The 20828-nt window shown below is 35.0% G+C and overlaps 1 long non-coding RNA gene across 1 annotated transcript; it reads right to left on the minus strand.

Moving 5' to 3' along the window:
* Nucleotides 1-7713: 7713 nt before the first annotated feature.
* On the minus strand, nucleotides 7714-12569 carry LOC107851481. Its single transcript, XR_001669033.2, has 2 exons — nucleotides 11792-12569; nucleotides 7714-7971 (listed from the first exon to the last, which is right to left on the minus strand). It is a non-coding gene; the product is annotated as an uncharacterized LOC107851481 (long non-coding RNA).
* Nucleotides 12570-20828: the final 8259 nt, after the last annotated feature.

Genomic DNA, 20828 nt, shown 5'->3' on the forward strand with positions numbered 1-20828 from the left:
GAGGACGAAGTGGAAGCCGCTTCAAGGAAAATATTAGTAAAGGCCTATTCTCTGAGCTCTCATAAAACTGAGACGTGTTTATGGCTGAAAAGAATAAAATCGTGAGAACCATAAATGGTAAAAGGTTGGTTGTGTGACATATGTTGTCTAGGTGTACATTAAAGCTCGAAGGTTCAAAGATATCAAATCTACCAATTGGCCGAGTGCATCTGATGCATGTTCACTACGAAAAGTTCAAAGGAAAACCGACTTATCTAGATGCAATCAGTCTTTGCTTGATGATCACATACTTGTTCGTAAAATTTTATTAAAAAATAGTCATTCCCTATTCATGTGGGGGATTTTTCGGTTCAATATGTATGAAAAGTGTGAATGAAAAATAGAAGAAAAATAGTGGAGAGAAAGGGAGACACTAAAATGGAAAGTGACTCTTTTAAGGGAAAGTTCACTAATTCTCCCACATTTATGGGGGAAGGAAACTTTGAAATGTTTATAATAAGAAGAACTTACTCCACAAGGATAGTGAGGCAAGAACAAGGTGGTGTCTGCGCCGTCATCGTCGTCACTCACTTTGGCTTCAGCTTCGGCTTTTGATTTAGATTTGTCAATTTGTCAAATGATCGATCGATGAGATCTATATTTTTGGATAGAATTTATTTGATAGAAATTTAATTCGAAAATACCAAAGGGAAAACGCAATAATTTTTTCTATTATTTTGATCCTCTATTTATATGCATGCATGCAGTGGTGGAAACACTATTTCGAAATGCAGCGCAAAAGCAAATTGATGCTTTAGAAGGGATGCAACCCTTCAACAAAATGATACACTGATTCATGAAATGGTATGCCTGTTTGGAAAAAATGCATTATTTGGACGAACAGACATGATTTTTCAGAAAGGTTACACCTTTTAAGTGAACCATTGCCACCTTTCAGAAGTGACACCTAATGACTATATAAACCTGCTTTGATCCACTGGTTTAGGAACAAAAAAAAGTTAAACATACAAACTCTTCTTGTCTTCAAAAACATTCCGTGTGATCAATCAAATCGTTGAGTGAGTTTGAAGAAATTCCAATTGTTTGAGGTACGGCTACAATTGGTTTGTTTGGCCATTTTATCTTGGGAGAAAGATTTCATAACCTCGGGTACAGTGAGGAAAATTATTCCTTAAGGACACTCCGTGAAGTCGGGGGACTTGGCCTTAAAAATTTTGTTTCATCTTATTTCTGAAAATTAACATACTTCTTGGATAGATTATTTGTAATCTTGTGTTAAAGGTGCTAAAGAACTTTATAAGTGTTCTTGTCTTAGAATTGAACTTGTGTCGAAGTTATTGTTACATATATATATATATATATATATATATATATATACACAAAAATTCTTGTACCCGAAAACATTGAAAATAACACTTCTCACTTATAAATATATTTGTTGTCTTTGTAAAGTTATTAGACCTTCAATCAATATACGAATAAATCTATGTGAATATTTTTGATTTATTCTTCAATATTCTTGTATAGTTGCAAAAAGATTCATATGAAACATGTATAGAGATGGCACCAGGGCGAATGCTGGGCGGGCAGGTTTGGAGCTAGGCGGAGAAGGGGTGGATTTGGATATGTATGGGACAGGGCATATTGCAGATATTGAAAATCTATCGTAGGGTGGGTTGTTTTAGATTTTTGTTGTGGATTACATATCTTGGATAAGAGAATTGATATTTTCTATACATTAAATGAATATAAATTCAAAATTTGGGAGACTTGTAACTGATAAGCTTAAATCAACTTTACACAACTCTTTTAAAATTCATATATAATATACTTCCTTCGTTTAAAAAAGAATGACCTACTTTGCTTTTTAGTCCGTTTAAAAAAGAATGACCTCTTTCCTTTTTTGACAATACTTTAATTTCAATTTTTCACATGGCATGTTTAGGACCATAAGATTAAAGGACATTTTGGTACATTTGTCACAACTTTAATTTAAGGCCACAAGATTCAAAAATCTTCTTTATTTTCTTAAATTTTGTATCAAATCAAAATAGGTCATTCTTTTTTAAACGGAGGGAGTAATATATTATGTTATCATCTTCATGATTGCAATTTGATGGATTTTCCTCTTAAACTTATTTCACGCATACACTAACTTAGAGAGAATTATTTTTACACCTAACCAACCCACTACCCTAATTTTTAACATGTTAAAGAACAGTAAATTCTCTGAAGAGCTTGATTTTTTTAAGAAAAACGGTAAAACCTTATTATTATTATCACAAGCACAAAATAAATTGGCTTGTAGAAAAAAAGAGCACAATTGAAAATTTAAGAATAGAAAAAGCTAAACGGGGTGGGGTAGGTCGGGTTGAGTAAGATTTCCTTTTATAATTTTTTTTTTCATTGTTGTAATACTTATAACGGAAAAGCGCCTAAAATGTACTTCAACTATTTAAAATGATGCAAAAATGTCCTTCATCTATCTATTGATTCTAAAGTGTCCTTTTCGTCTACCTATTGGGTTAATTTTGCCCTTCCATTTAACAACAAACTTTTAGCCCCACCTCATTTATGACATAACACATTTCTATTAAACAATTAATATTAAATTAAACTAATTAATATTATCTTAAAACCCAACCAGCCCAGCCAAATAACCCAGACCCAGACAATATAATGCTTTGCAAACAGAAGAAGCACCCACTATTAGATGAAGAGGTAACAGAATAGAGAAAAAGAGGAATGTCTGTTATGATGTTGTAGGAAGGACATTTTTATTGGAATCTGCAGTCTTAACAGTTCAGTGGTGTATTTTGCATCCAGATGCACCAGTTAGAATTGGAACAACGGACTAAGAAGGTTATTTAAATTCCACTCTGTGACTGTAATATTTATCTAACGTCACTTTCTAGTGACTATTTTCTTTAAATTGATTTACTATCTCTTCAAGTCTTCATTTATTTGTATGTAGTTAAAACATCATTCCTCTTTTACTTGCTAATGTTTCATTTCCGATGTTCCTCTCTGCTAGTACCTAAACTAGTCTAGTTATTGTACTTGTAGGTAAGCTTAAGTAAGTGAGCTAATTTTCTTGATTCTCGAAACTTATGAACTCAAAATTCTAATTATCGTACATGTAGGTAAGCTTATGCAAGTGAGCTGATTTTCTTGAATATCGAAACTTATAAAATCAAAATTCTAGTTATCGTACATGTAGGTAAGCTTCTATATGATCTGGAATGCAACAATGGCACTCTATATCACTACACTTTCGATGATAAAAAGAAGTGTAGTGTAGCACAGATTGATGTTGGAGTTCTTCCACCAAATTGGCTTCATGGAGCTACTTATCTTGGACAATAATTATTTGATTGATTTCTCTACAATGTTTGGTAGAAGGTTGATTTCATTTGGTATTATGAACATGTTGTTACAAAATGATCAGTCCATTGGATTTTCTATACCGGTACATATCCTCAATTCGCGTTCTTTTCTACGCTGGTAGTACTGTGTTTGGATATATTATGTTTGAAGTTGAAAATTGGTAAGAAGTTAAAGTTGTGTTTGACCATGCATTCGCTTGAATATACCATCTAAATAAGGTGATAGTTGGTTTTGCTATTCATTTTACAAAAGACTATGTAATTATGCCTATTTGAACTTTAATATAGTAGAGAATGTGGTTGAGAACTATGTTGCTTGGACTCTTATAAAATGTCATCGGGTGCGTGTAGAATCCTTCAAAAATAGTGCATTTTTGGAGGATCCGGCACTGGTGCGGCAAAATTTTTGAAGAGTATGAGCAACTTAGGTTGAGAACATTGCAAGAAAGATATAATCCATGTGGATGGAGTATTCTCAGAACTTGTCTGACCAAGTAGGGCGAGAGCCCTTTAATGGCTCTTACCTTCGCCAAGGCGAGCCAATCAAAGTTTCTTAATTTACATTGCACGGGAGAAAGTAAGAAAGAACTGATTGTTAAAACAACTTCCCTACTCCACCCTTTGTAGGATAACAACATGAATATAACGAGTATTATGCCTTGGTCCCAAGTAAGTTAGGTTCGGCTAGGACAACAATATGAATGACATTTCGTTGTTATTCAATTGGTGAAGTTTAACTCTTTCACCAGCAAAATAATAAGGATGACTATAAATAGAATTGTTGTAATAACTACGTTGCTTGATTTTTCGTATGACAAAAGATTAAAAGCTACCATACTCCTACTCTAAGTCTTCAACTTAGAAAAAAGTTAATGCATATTTTGAGAGAAATCATCAACGGAGGATAGGAAAAAAAGAAGCAAGTTCCCTAGCTAGAATAAACTGCCACTCCGATCCAATGATTTGAATCTAAACCTTCTTTTTCGTTGTATGAAGTTTGGGCGTGTTGACCAATATTACCTCATTTCTGTTAGAACGTTTAATTTGGATTAGGGGTCTCAATGGCATATCGCCTTTCAAGATGATCCTGTGTGATTTTGCAAAGAGGCTTTGTGGTCTAGGCGTTTTGTAATAGACTAAAAAGAAAAGAGAAGTACGACATGTAATTTGAGGCTGTGGGCGGCGGTGAGGCGTTTGAAGCTTTTCTATCGCGTTATCATGAAGTTCAGCATGTTCAGGGGCTCAGGTAGTCGTTAAGACTCAGCAAGCTGTTTGAACCTTTTAGGTCACTGGAGCATCATGATTCTTAGTTCTTTTATTGTCTCCTACTGTGCAGTTATTGTTCTGTCAGGCTAGATGTATGTGGCTTCTATTACTGCTTTCACTGAAGTAGACGCTACCCTTGCCATGTTGTGATAGGGTTACATTATTTTCATTTTATCAAGGATAGATAATTGTTGTCCAATACTGTCAACCCCCGACAAAATAAGGGACGAAAAAAATTGGGGTAGCTTGTTAAATTGCTTGGAATCACGCATTAACTTTCTTATTAACATATGTGTTACAGTCAAACCTCTCTATAATGATGTTTATTTGGATAACATTTTGCTTGCTGTAGTGAAATTTTGTTATAGAGAGCATATAACATAACATAAGATGAAAATACGATCCCAGAAAAGACTTTGTCATTATAATGAAATATTGTTAATTGTTATAGAAGACGACTGTTGTAGAGATCCAATCCAGTTCCAGCACCCCATTTAGTTTCTAAGTCTGTTCTTATTGAAAACGCAACAAAGATTGTTCACTCAATACCAAAAAGCCCCCTATTTGCAACATAGACTTTGTATAATTTTTACCGAATTAGCCCAGACCTATGATGCATCGACTCTTCAAAGATGCTGACGGGATCCTCCATAAGTAGTGCATTTTTGGAGGATCCAATAAGGGTGCGACAGCCTTTTAGGACAGTCTGAGCAACATAGCCCAGACTAGTTATGTCGAAAAGCATTGCTGAACCAAGTATTTCGACTGTGTGACTACTCGGCTGGAGTTTGTCTCCGAAAAATGAGATAAATGAAGGAAAGCTTAGGCAAAATGGAATAGATACAGATGATTACATAGAGAAACAAGAAATGTTCTTTGTTCTGAAATGGTAACATATTTTTTGCACATATATATAGACATCAACACAAATTCTGCGCTGGAAATCAAAACTGGATTGTTACGTCAACCTTGTTCTTCTTACGAAAAGTTCAGCTTCATTCAGCATAAAAAACGACCTGACAGACCAACGGAATTCATGGATTAGTCACTAGGAGTAAACAGACACAATACTATCTACATTTGATGGAACTGCATAAGGACTAACGCGAGTTAAAGAAAGCTGAATTGTTACACTATACTTCTAATGACATGAGATCTTATCTATTCTTTTGTTAAGTGTATTAATATCGACATGTGAAGCTCAACTAACTTTCTGAAACCTAATGTATTCTACAAAAGTTCAGTTATTTTCTTCCTTTTTTCGTTGATGATTTCCGAGTTCTTTGTTCTTATTTTGTTATCCTGCATCACTTTTCGTCAAGTTTTCTTCTTAAACGTTCTGAATCTTATCGTTGTCATTCTCTATATAAAGGATGTTCGTGTTATATGAGTAACTAGTTTAATGTTGCAGGAAGGTCTATTCATGTAATGACTTTCGAGGTGGGAGCAGTTCTCGAGGATGCAAAATGGCAAGCCCCTATATATTGTTTTGATAAAAAAACAAGTTAAAGATCACCCTGCATCAGACAACAATATCACGAATATCGGCTCAAATGGTAGTTTGAGAGAGTTCATATAACCACTTATGTAAGTAGCCAGATGTTTTTAGTACTGTAAACGTGTTTTGCCTTGTTTTGCTGCCTGTATCGATGAATGGGGATTTTTTTTTGTTAAAAAGGAATTGGAACGGGTCAACTTTAGTTGGGTCTGGGTTATTTGGCTGGGTGGGTTGGGTTTTGAGATAAAATTAATTAGTTTAATTTAATATTAATTGTCCAATAGAAATGTGTCATGTCATACATAAGGTGGGGCCAATAGGTTGCTGTTAAATAGAAGGACAAAATTGACCCAATAGGTAGACGAGAAGGACATTTTAGGCGATGAAGAGCATTTTTGCACCATTTTAGATAGTTGAAGGGCATTTTAGGTCCTTTTCCGTACTTATAATTACGCAATAAATTATCGAGCATCATTTAAAAAACAATAATAAGACATCGCAACTAGAAAAAGCTTTATAAACAAAGGAGATTAGCGGTGGAAGATATTGTTTATGATTTCTGGAGCCTAGAAATGATAAATCAATTTCATCAAACTAGAGGTGATAAAATATAATCCATGGTAAATCGAAAAGGCTCTATCTTTAGTACATTAGTTTTATTTTTGTTTCTCATCTGGTGTTCGATATCCGCATTGGAGTCCAACTAATTCAAATTTGGGCCGGATAGGACCATTTCAAATTAGCGCTCCCAACCAAAGATTATTTCATACCTAAGACTCAAACCCGAAACCTCTGGTTAAAGGGGAGCAACCTCATCCACTGATGCACCACATCTTTTTTTGGTATCTTTAGTACATTAGTTGAATAAACACATTATGCAACGGATCAAGTAATACGTATATCAGGTACACAAAATTGTCATCCAAACACCTTGTAGTCTTAAAATAATATATTAAAAAAATGTGCTAAATAATAAAAATAATAATTTACATGAATCTGAATAGAAAGCTGATTGTTCTATTTTGATTTCTATTTTTTGCTTCTTACCAGTAAGGGTCAAGCAAAGAAAATTTTCTCTTGAATACTACTATATAACTTTGTTATGTAAAATAATGAAAGGATTAGGGTTTGAATATATACTACTTATAAAAAAAACTTAATGATGATAATGCAATCAAAATAATAAAATAGAACATAAACCAATAATATCCTTTTTAAAAGAATGTCAAATGAGATACAAATTACAATTCACAAAATTCATCGTATTTGCATCTTCTGAAATAATGTAATAATATTTATTTAATCATTTAATAGATATTACATTAATTATTATTTGTAATAACTTTTATACATTTATAAACTTTGAACTCCTATTAAGTTTAGAAGTCCTTTTTTTGTTATAAAATATTAACCAGATAATATTTCATTAGTATTTTGGTCCATTAAGAACTCCTATAGTTTGACGAATATTTTGTTATGTGTTATCAGTTTTAATCGATTTAAGAGACAAGTCCTAGCGATCTCCACATTCAGGAAGTGAATCTTGGGTAACTAGTAAAGTTATAAGTCTTCAAATTTTTGAAATTTATATTCATGTAATGTAATAAGCAAATTAAGAAAATATCAGTTCTCTTATCCAAGATATGTAATCCACAACAAAAATCTAAAACAATCCCCTCCGCAACAGATTTTCAAAAATTGCAATCTGTCCTGCCCCTCAAATATCCAAATTCGCCCCTTTTCCGCATAGCTCCAAACCTTCCCGCCTCGCATTCGCCCTGGTGCCATCCCTATACATATTTCACATGAATCTTTTTTCACCTACATAAGAATATTAAAGAATAAATCAACAATATGTAATGTAACTAACCCGATTGGAATTGTGAATTCGAATTTACAACGAAAAGGAATTTTATTAATAACAACCAACGATTACAATCAACAAATATGAAAACACTAAGCTATACTCCATTGTGAATCTTGTCCAAAAGAGCATTTGGACCTCTTAGCATAGAGTTGCTCTCCTCTGAGAATCTGCAACACTATCTAAGTGTTGGGCATGCTCTTTCAATGTTGAAAAGTACACTAGAATATATCAGACTCATTCATTCTAATTTGGTGATAACCTGCCCTTAGGTCAATTTTGGAAAAAACAGTAGCACCATGTAATTCATCTAGTAAGTCATCAACCAAGGGAATAGAGAACTTGTCCTTCACAGTTAGCTTGTTTTCCCTATAATCTACACAAAACCTCCATGTCCCATCCTTCTTTTTGACCAATAATACAGGAGAATAAAATGGTGAATGACTAGGTTGTATAACCCCACCACTCAACATGTCTTTAATTTGTTTCCCAATCTTATTTTTTTGGAAAAAATTATATCTGTATGGTCTGATACTTACAGGCATTGCATCCGGTTTCAAAGGAATGAAGTGGTCATGTTTTCTTTTGGGAGCTGTGTGGAGGGATCCAAGAACACATCTGGATAAGTATCAAGGATGGTTTGAAGAGCTGCTAGTAAGTTTCTTTTTCCTCCCACCTCTGAAGTAGTTATAGTGAGAAGATGGGACCAAAACACCCTTCCCTTCTTACGTAGTTGTTTAATTCCAGTAGCTGTCATAGCCTTCAAAGAGGCTTCATGGTACATCTCTTTCAATCTCACTCTCTTACCATTGTGTGTGACTTGTGCTTTATAAGCTACAAATTCAAGTAGGACTAGATTGTGGAGTCTCATCCAATCTCCCCCACTATCATATCAGCAGCGCTAATTTAATTAGCCTCACTGAGTCTTCAAACTCCACACTCTGCACCTTCTACCTAAATCTTGGACAAACATGATAACTCATCACTAAATTTCCATTTGTCACTGTCACTCTCATGATGTTAGAATCTCTAATCACACACCCCATTTCTCTAGTTGTCTCCATATTTAAAAACTATGTGTGCTACCAGAATCCAACAAAATTGATAATTTTTTATTTTTAGATTCCCCCTTGAGTGTGATAATGTTAGGGACTTCTATCCCTGAAAGTGCATGTAAATTGATTGCCTTATCAATAACCTCTCCTACATTGAGTGGAATAATTTCCTCCTGTGTCTCCTCCACCAAAGAATCTGCATGTAACACTTCTTATTCCTCTTCAGCAGTCAATGCATTGATCTGTTTATTTTTACATTGATGATCAAAAACCCATTTGTCACCACACTTGTAGCACAATCCTTGTTGTTTTCTTATTTCTCTCAAGGTAGAACCCCCAGTACTTGGGGTGTGTTGGTTGTCCTTGTAATTCCCCACCAGATTTTTAGAATGTAGGTTTGAGTTAGTCCCCATAGTAGGGATCTTCATCATAACCACTATATTTTTTCTATTGATGCTCTCCAACACTTATTCCTGGTGCCTGGCCTTGTCTACAGCTTGTATCAATGTGAAAGGTTCCAATATTTTAATAGTATGCTTAATGTCTTCTTTTAGGCCTTGAATAAAAAATCCGAGGAAAAATTCTTAGGAATTATTGGGTTCTTCGTCAATACCCAAGCTTTAAGATCTCCAAACCTCTCAAGGTATGTGTCAACTGTTTCTTTCTGTTCCACCTTTTTAAACTCATCCAATAGATTCAGAGTACTATGAATAGAATCTGAAAATCTCCTACATATTTCTTCCACAAATTCTTCCCATCTTACTCTACCCTTACTCAAGTGAAAAAAGAAATACCATGCTTTAACTCGACCATTTAAGTGTAGAACAACTATTTTTAGCTTCTCTTCACGGTCCTCCACTCGATTGTAGTAAAAGTATCTGTCACATTTCCTTATCCATGCTTGCGGATCCCCATCTTCAAAATAAGAAAATTCAACCTTGTGACTAAAATTGTGCAGCTAATTTCTTCCTGCAGGTATCGCATTGAAGTCCATGTTTCTAGGGTGATTAACAACTCCATTATTCTGCAATCCTCTACCAGGTGGTGCCCCAAGTATTTTGTCTCTCTCCGGAAACATTCTCTCCATGAACAGATCGAGCTTCTTGCCTAACTCATCAATTTTTCCATTAGTGGTCACAGCTTTTTGGTTCGATTCTGCGATGTGCTGCAATAACTGCGATTCAACCTTTTTTATATGTTCCTCTATAGTTTTAGCCCTAGTTTATGCCATTGTTAGATAGGATTTTGCCGGGACTGTTCCCTAGTGATAGGATACGTCATTGAGCTATTTTGTTACAAGGTGGCAGACCTATTGCATATTTCAGTAAAACCTTAGCTCCAAAGAATTGGGGTCTTTCTATTTATGAAAAAAAGTATCTAGCAGTACTAGCTGCAGTGGATAGGTGGAGATACTACTATATGGGAGGCCATTTTATTTTTTAGACAGATCATCAGAGTCTTAAGTTATTATTAGATCAAAAAATCACTACAGTTCTACAACAAAGGGGACTTACCAAGCTACTGGGGTTAGATTATGAGGTGAAATATAAGAAGGGGAGTGAAAACAAAGTAATTGATGCCTTGTCTAGGAGGGATAAAGAAAGTTCTACTTTGGCTGCCATATCATCTGTGGAACCAACTTGGACGCATGAAGTAGCATTAAGCTATGAGCATGATCAAGAAGCATTGTAACTACTGGCTGACCTAATTGCAGATCCTTTCCCTCAGAGTAAGTATTCCTTACAACAAGGTATTATCTGTTGTGACACTAAACTCTTCATTGGCAAAAGAACAGACTTAAAGGAGAAAAAAATGGTAGTCATTGCATACATCACCCTTAGGGGTCATTTTGGTCAGTAAGCTACTTATAGAAGAATATGATGTTTGTTAAAGGGTTAAGTCTGAAAACATCCATACCCCGAGCTTGCTACAATCCTTATCCATACCTGAGCAGCCTTGGAAGGACATAGGTATGGATTTCATAGAAGGTTTACCTATGTCCTACCACAATAATTCAATACTAGTGATGGTGGATAGGCTGACCAAATATGGTGAATTTATACCCCTGAAACACCCTTATTCAGCTCAAGAAGTGGTTGAGGTGTTCTTAAAGGAGGTGTATAAGCTACATGGATTACCTCAGTCTATTATGACTGACCTGGGCTCGGTCTTTACTAGTCATTTTTGGCAGCATTTGTTTAAAGGTTTGGGTACTAAGCTTAACCTTACTACTGCTTATCACCCTCAGTCGGATGGCCAGACTGAGCGACTCAATAGGTATATAAAAAACTATTTACGAGCCATAGTTTTCTCTAAACCTAGGCAGTGGATGAAATGGCTGCATTTGGCAGAATGGTGGTATAATACCAATCATCATAGTGCACTTAAGGTAACCCCTTTTGAGGCTTTATACGAGTTTCCACCCCCTTAGATTCTCATGGGGTCGTTAGGGCAACCCTTACACACACCAGTGGGAGCACTTCTTGCTCAACGACAACAACTACTATAGCAATTGAAAGATAATCTTCTAGTGGCTCGAGCGTGCATGAAATTCTATGCTGATAAGAATAGGTCAAAACGTGTTCTACAGGTGGGTGACTTGGTCTATCTTAAGTTGCAACCTTACCGACAATCGACAGTCGAGGTGCATTGGAATCTCAAGTTAAGTGCCAAATTCTATGGACCCTATAAGATTATTGAAAAAATGGGAGCAGTGGTATACCGTTTGGAGTTACCAACAGGGTCTCAGATCCACCCTGTCTTCCATGTATCACAGTTGAAGCGTCGGATCGTACCTGTTATAGTTTCCCAGCAGCAACCCCCTTCTTGCGACAATGAAGGTGGCATCTTGGTAGAACCCTTTGCAATCTTACGGCGGCGCATCATTAGAGTTAATAACGCAACAGCCATCAAAGTGCCTGTGCACTGGTCTAAATGTCAGCAAATGATTCTACTTAGGAAGATTAGAGCTATATTTGCAGTAAATTTCCCCAACTCGTGGCTCATGATCGACCTTGAGAATAAGGTCAATTTCAAAGGAGTAGGGAATTGTTATATCCGATGAGTGTAATTGGAATAAGAGAGGGAAGAAATGAAAATTAGGGTTGTAATTAGGGATCGCAATAGGCAAATGTGGTAGTGTTAGTGCGGACACGTGTTGGCAAATTAGAGCAACAGTTGAGAAATGGGGTCGGCAGATATTAATAGGGAACGATAAATATAATAATAAAACAATGATGGAGATTAGCCTAATTATTAAGGAAGATAACTCAGCTACAGCTCAGCTAATTCTATAATTAGATTTTACAGAAATTGGGATCGACAGTCATTTGATTAGAATTCTCTTGTCTATTCTTCTAGAACCTTCTTCTTTCTCTTCTACTTTATCATCTCGTTCATTACTTCATTCTAAGCTTTACTACACATCCATGGTGGAAGTTGCAGATTCATAGTGATGTATAGCTTAGTGTTTTTATATTCATTGATTGTAATCGTTGGCTATTATCAATAAATTCCTTTTTCGTAATAAATTTGAATTCACAATTCCAATCGTGTTAGTTACATTACACAATAATTCACATAGATTTATTTGTATGATGATTGAAGGTCTAATAACTTTATGAAGACAATAAATATATTGATAAGTGAGAAGTAGAAAAAGAACAAGAGTATTCTTAAAACACTATGTCTAGAAGAATTAAGTTTTCTTTCAACTATGGATGCATCTACTTAATTGGAAAATTATCTTGAAGACTATTTCTTCATTATTAGAATAACTAATAAGATTGATTTTGGCAGCTATGTGTTTTGTACTCAATCCCACACACCTCTCAAAAAGCTCAGCTCTTTATATCGTTCCCTTTTTCAAAGTCCTTTCCTCCTCTTTACCTATATATAATAACTTTTCTTGTCGCTCTATAAAGATTTTCTTACCCCTTTCATATAAAAAAATCAAACAATAACATATCCAGTATATTTTCATAAAGTGGAGTCTGAGGAGGGTAAACAGTACGCAATCTGTATCACTACATCAGAGGTGAGGTAGATAGGTTGTTTTCAAAAGAACCCCGACTCAAAAACAATTTTACAAGTTCACCAATGTCACATAAGTATATTTTGTATATTTCTAGATTTAATATGAGAATTCAACTCTTCCCCTCAAAAACACTTCTCTTTCATTACAAGATAAACAACCCATATAATAAGTGTATCATCTTCCCTAGTTGTGTTTATACTTTGTTTGTGTTCTGTCTCTACCAGCAGTTAAGCAACTGCTTCAAATTTTGTGTTTAACCCATTAAAACACCAAATATATATAAAAACAAACTCATATCTTACACATTGACTGCAGTGAAGAAATAGATGACCAATTCAAGGATTGTACAATGTGGGCCCAAAAATAGTGCATCCTCCCATCCTAGACATGTAAGGACTGTAGAGAAGATTTGGTAAAAGAGATACCTAGAAACTTAATTAAAAAAAGAGACACTATTTTCTTTCTTGATTTATTTTTTTAGTGTATGGAGAGAATGTGTGGTCCATGGGTTAATTCATAAATTTTAAAATGTTATTGTCAACCTTTTGTATTTTTGAAATATTTTTCACCCTCTCCCCCCCCCCCCCCACCACCACCATTTTTTCTTAAAGTACCCTTCAATTAATTTTCTCTCTTTTCACTTCGTTTCATTTTTTTTTTCACTCTAAATCTTTTCATTAGATTTATCTTCTTCTCCAATCTTGAAACTCTTCATTCATTGTTATAAAATATATAAACTTTCGATTTCAAGTATTTTGAGATCCATATTGATGTATTTTTAAATTTTTTTAGAAATATGAAAATCAATGATTTTTTTCTCAAAAAAGCTTTTGTTTTTTTTTTCGATCATTTTTTATTCTCATCGAAAAATACTCCATATCTGGTAAGATCATGACCACTTTAACCGTTATTATGGATATGCTTTTAAATTTTTCCCTATTATTCCTAAAGCTCTCGTTTTTTGGGGTATAGATTCTACCTTCATTAGTTACAATATTATAAATAGTCGCACATCCCCTTTTGTTTATTGATGAGTGTGGTGGGAAGAATTAGAAGAATAAGTTGTCCAACCTCAATATAAGTAATATTCTCATTTTCTGTAGCATGAGATCTTTAAAGTGCAAATAATAATAATATTCAAAGTGGGAGAATACGGCAAATCTGAAAACAGATATGTATGAAAACACAACGAAAATATTTGCTTCTACTATGCACACAAAACCTCGTAAATAATCTCTCAACCTCGATTTTTATCAATTTCCAACATGATTATATCATCATTATCTTTTATTTAATTACTGAAACATTTGGCGTAAATCATTTGTCAATAATCTATCACGTGATATATATAAACTACACTACTACATGATGTATATAAATTACTCAACTACATCATTTATCAATAATCGACCAATCATTTGATATATATTACAGAGTAGACTACTATTTGGTTAAAAAGAAATTAATTAACTAATTAACTAAAATAAAATAAAGGAGTTAAAATTATTCGAATATGATAATAATATTATAATATATAATATGAGAGTTTTTATCAATTGGTGGCATGATCTAATAATTTTGTAAATGTCACGACCCGAATCAGGACCTGGCCGTGACGGGTTAATGGGTATCTCAAGTCCAACGAGCATCAGAAATCACCCTATTTGCCTAGTCAAATGAAACATAATATAAGTATAGCACTGGAATTTCAAACATATCACAAGATAAATAAGTATGACTCAAAAAATCTAAGAATTCAATAACCAATCCCAAGTCCACAGTAATCTACAAAGTCTTTAGACAAAACCAAAATCAATCTAAGTCGGGACATGCCCCCGGCGATAGCCAAAAAGAAGGCCAAAGAGATAATCTACTATATAAGATAAACAAGACTACGAAACGACAAAGCCTTCCGAGGGATAGAAGCTCACCAGTTCAAAGATGATCAACGAACAAATCTGAATCACCAGCTCTGCACAGGATAACCGAAACACCCCTAGGACTCTGTATCGCGTGGGAATGCAATGTCCGAAGACAGTTATTGGGATGAGCACTAACATGTAACTCAGGAAATAAGGATAAAATAATGTATATATAAATGACATGCTGGGACAGGGAACAAGACTTAGCATAGAATTTTAAAACATTAATCTGGACTATGTAGCTTTACCGTCACAAGACACCAACAAGCTATATGGGTTCGGTTCTCCCCACCGAAAAGGTCCCAGTACGTGTTAACCGCATGAACCGGAGATGTCATAGAAGGCCAAGGAATACATGACCCTTCGCCTTTCCATGACGAATATACATAGTGTATTACTTGCACACGGTTATCAAGACCAATCCCTTACATCGGCAAACATGGGTTTCCAGTATCAATCTTTTGAGACTCACACCTTCATGGCTTAGCTACAAAAACCCCTTTAAGCCCAATTAAAATATGCATACATTCTTATTCATTGAACTATGTTATCCATTAAGGCATACATCATTGGTATCGTCATACCAACTAAACTTGTAAGGTAATATGATCATGCTATTTCAATTATCATCACTTGGGGGGATTCACGACCTCATAAGTTCCAATCATTCATACACACGAGGGGATCTACGACCCCTTTGGTTCAATTATTCATTAGTTTGGGGGAATCCACGACCCCTTTGGTTCAATTATTCATTAGTTTAGGGGAATGCACGACCCCCTAGGTTCAATTAAAAACCATTTATGTTTCAATAGCCTTTCATATCATGCAATGGTTCCAAAAGTAGTTCAATGTCCATATTCTCATATTCAAAACAAGTTTCACAAGATTAGGTTAAGGTTATACCAATATCAATATCAAAATCATCAATTTAGGGGAATCCATGACCTCATTTCAATTAACCATCCCCATGCACCCCAATTAGTTCAAAAACATCAATTCAAACCATAAATAGATCATATAAGTCATGGAAAAGCAATTTAATCAATTATACTCAAAAGACCTCAATCCACATTCACAATCCACAACTAAATCACATGAATAACAATTTAATACGTGTTTTTAACAGAACAAGCTTTGGGGAAGAGTATCATGCCTCAGATACACGAGAATTGGAAAGTAATTCGTAACTTGGAACTCAAAAGATGAACGTATGATAAAAACCTTAAGTTTTTCTTAGGTTTGTGTTTGAGAGTGAAATAATAGCTTTTTGTTCCTTGAAAACTGATAGGAAATAGGTTCATATAATGCTTAAAGGTCGTTCATCGGTGAAAAGTCCTCATTACCTCTCATCCTAAGGGAAATAAAACATGACAGCAAGAATTTCACACAACAGCGCAGCACGGACCTTATCATGGAGCCTAACCTCCGTGCCACGTTGCTTATAGCAGAGATATCCTCTGTAACACGCTGAAATCATAGACCCTTACTGGTTCCTCATGAAAATGATCATAACATTTAGCTCGGGTATTGGATTGAGGCAAAATCAGATGCATTAGAAAAAGGATTCAATTATATTTAATTTTATGGGCCTTAAGCCCCAAAATTCAATATATTCTAGAAGTTATACACGTTCTAAGTTGACCCTGGTAGGATCAAATATCAAAATTTGGTCAACACAAAAATTCTGAACTCCACTTCATTCTAAATGTTTTCTATGAATATTCTTCACCTCGAAAGCACTTTACACACTAGGTAAATGATCATGACACTTATTTTTATGTACAAATCATTGAATTCGAGTTTATACACGTAGGAATAGTGGTTTGAATTCTATCCCAAAAATATGAGGTGTTACATTATATCCCCCTTGGAATCATTCATCTTCGAATGATGGATAGGAATCTTTTAAAGATTTATACGTATGGAACAAAGTATGTAACTTCACATAAGAATTCTCCCTCCATAAAACACTTTAGGAACTAAAAGAAAAGGGTTTCATGGCATCACCAAGTAAATTATGAAAGCACGAATCATAAGGCAATGAGACTAAGGTCGTACAAGGGGTAAAAGACCTAAAGCAAATCACCCTAAGTGAAAAAATCAAAACTGGATGAAATTTTACACCTCGTCATGGCACGTTGCCTATTACAGAGGCTAATATCCATGTCACGCTACTTATCGTGGAGAGTAGCCTTTGTGACACAGTGCTATCATGGAGGCTGACTGCCTCAAAATTCAAAAATAGCTTCGAAACACTTTCAAAAAATTTGAAACTTTTCTAAGACACCCTTTTAACATCCATAATCGGCATGAGCTATATGAAATGTGATCATAACAACGTAAGGCATAAAATTTTTCTAGGAATCCTTGGCTTGATTAAGATTAACACAAGAGTCGAAATAAGATTTAGTGGAACATAAGAATAGAAGCATTCTCCACCTCCAATGATACGTCTAATAGCCCTCAACTATAGCGGTACCCCTCAAGTATCCATTCAGCTATGAATACCACACTCCACCATTTCAATCTTACAATTTTACCACAAAACAAATCACAATAAGAGCTTGAATTTAACTATAGATTGCTTCCATGTTGAAGACTAATCCAATGGTAAAAGGTGCTAACTCAAGAATACTACTCCATCCTACCAGTGTTGTCAAACAACATCATGTCTTATCAAGAGTACTAGCCACATAACACAATGGTTTGTGTATCAATCAATTACAATACTCAAGCCTATATTTACTACACCCACTTTACGGATCTCCCCACCAAGAAAATTTAAGATTTGCATCATTTCTCCCTTAAATCAAAGGTCACTACCCCAATCTTGAAAGTATATCCCCTTATTAAATCTATACGCATAATACTCCGCACTAGGGAGGTATCACTATGCTTAAGAACATAAACTCCCCTCGGTGGCTTTAATATGAAAACACTAAATTATTTCTAGGACATCCCCTTCAAGGATACTACTCATAACTTCCTCCAACCTCTAAAGTAATCCCCTTATAACTAACATTTTCATGGGCAAAGACATTCATGCATCTAAACACTTAACACTTTATTTTCAACTCCTTAGAATACTAGCATTACACCTCTAATATAATAACCTCATAACTTACCAAAATTTTAAAACTATACCAAGAGTTCACAGTCTATCTATTTCTCCCTCAATTTATCTCTACATAATACCATATAACAACTCCCTGGACTTCTCCATACTAAGAAATTTAAGGACATAAGCTAGGCATACATGACTCAAGACCGAGTATACTTTATTCTTATAACTCAAGGCTCTTATCCATCTAATGATTTAGCCAACATTTCTACTTCAGCACTAGACCTTATGCATATATCACAATTACCCACTCCAATATTTCATAAGTCATCAACCTAAGCTCTTTACACATTATATCAAACCTACTAATTCACTCTCATAAATCTTGCATCACTATCCTTGAGCTAACATTCTTATCACCGCAATTAATATCTAAAGCTCAAACTTAGTGTCTAGCAATAATCATGTACCATTAATAAAATATCCCACATAATATGCTAGTCTATCAAATAGAGAAGTCAACCTAAATTCCTTATTTAACTTAACTACAACCCACAAGCACCTTCTTCTTCACAACACTACTGCTACACCTTAAAATTTACTACATATATTCTTACCTACTAACGAACTTGCAACTACTAGATAAAAATCAAGGGACCCTTAGTGTATTAAAATCACCTAATAAGGATAGTCGATCTTAATCTTATTACCTAATCCATTATGATCTATGGAACATTCATCTCCTCACATTACATCTGCTTACCCATGCATACACCCTAACTATTTTCAAAATTCTATAAACACAACTTAGTCCTCTTTTTCTAAGGACTCCCTAAGTGAATGATAAATTCATAAATCATTAGCCGACCAATCCTCCATTCACAACCTATGATTTATTTCACTACTACAACATCTAGTCCTCATGAACTCCTTTCTTATTTCAACTAAAGGTGCAAATATTGTAACTAACCACTCTCTTTTATCGACTACCATAAGAGAATACCAACCTCAATACTCACTTAAAGGTCATGTAATTACAACTATCTCTTTTTCACTACAACATTACCCTCATTCTGACTTCTAAACATATGACTTTAAATCTCTAACCTCGGGATCACCTTACTACTCATAGGTTATAACACCCCAATTTATACTACTTCTAGGATAGAAATACTATCCCAACATTCAGATACAAAATCTTTCCCTTAAGTGAGACTTTTTTCCATAAAGTTCTTAAAAGGGATAAATTACACATCTTACCTTGGGTTGACAAGAACGATTCATGAAGTTAGAGGTACCCGTTTGAATCAATACAACTTGACGCACTAATGGACTCTTTTTAAGTCCTTGTGCCATTTTACAACTTTTGATAACTCATTCGGAAAGGACCACACTATTAAGAAGCTAAGCCTTTGTACTTGTATCAACTCGACAATGAGACATAGTGCATGAATTAGAGCAAGAAAGGAATTTGGACAGCTTTCATATGGACAACACAATTGCATGATCTAGAGTATGAAAGAATAAAAAATATTTTCTAAATCCCTCATAGCCTCTCCCTTTTAAGTGTGGTGCGCTACACACTCCATAAAAGATACTCCACTTGACATGGCTTTGTGGACATCCAATTGACTATGAACCTGTCTATAATACTAACTTTGTCATGACCTGAGCCAGGGCCTGGCTGTAATGGGTATCTCAAGTCCAACGAAGACCAGAGGCCACCCCTTTTGCCTAGTCAAACAAAACATAATATAAGTATAGCACTGTTATTTCAAATATATCGTAAGATAGATAAGTATGACTCAAAAAAAGTCTAAGAATTCAACAACCAATCCCAAGTCCATAGTAATCCACAAAGCCTCTAGACAGAACCAAAATTAATTTAAGTCAAGACATAACCCCAACGATAGACAAAAAATACCAAAGAAATAATATACTATAATAAAATAGGACTATGAAATGCAAAGCCTTTCAAGAATGAAATCTCACCACTTCAAATATGATCAACCAATAAATCTGAATCACCTAGATCTGCATAGGATAACCAAAACACCCCTAGGACTCTGCGTCGCGTGGGGATACAGGGTCTGGGGACGGTTAGTAAAATGATACTAGCATGTAACTCAGAGAATAAGGATAAAATAATGTCAAGTCAAAACCACAATAAAATCCACATTCACACAGTGTGTGTATGTATATATATATATATATATATAAATGACATGTTGGGATAGCGAACAAGGCTTAGCATGAATTTTTAAAACATTATCCTGGACTGTGTAGCTTTACCATCATAGGACACCCATGGGCTATATGGGTCCGGCTCCCTCCACCGAAAGGGCCCCAATGCATATTGACCGCATGAACTGGAGATGTCATGGAAGGTCGCGAAATCCATGACCCTTCGCCTATCCATGATGAATATACATATCTAGTATGTCACATGTACGCAATCATGAAGACCAATTCCTCACGCCAAAAAATATGGGTTTTTAGTATTAGTCCTTTGGGACTCATATCTTTACGGCTTAGCTACACAGCCCCCTTTAATCCCAATTAAGACATGCACACCTTACCATTCATTGAACCATGTTATCCAATAAGGCTACATTATCGGTATCGTCATACCAACTACACTTGCAAGGTAATATCATCATGCCATTTCAATTATCATCACTTGGGATAATCTACGACCCCATAAGTTTCAATTATTCATACATACGGGGTAATTCAA

This window comes from Capsicum annuum, chromosome 12 (assembly GCF_002878395.1).
Source record: "Capsicum annuum cultivar UCD-10X-F1 chromosome 12, UCD10Xv1.1, whole genome shotgun sequence".
Taxonomy (NCBI): Eukaryota; Viridiplantae; Streptophyta; class Magnoliopsida; order Solanales; family Solanaceae; genus Capsicum; species Capsicum annuum.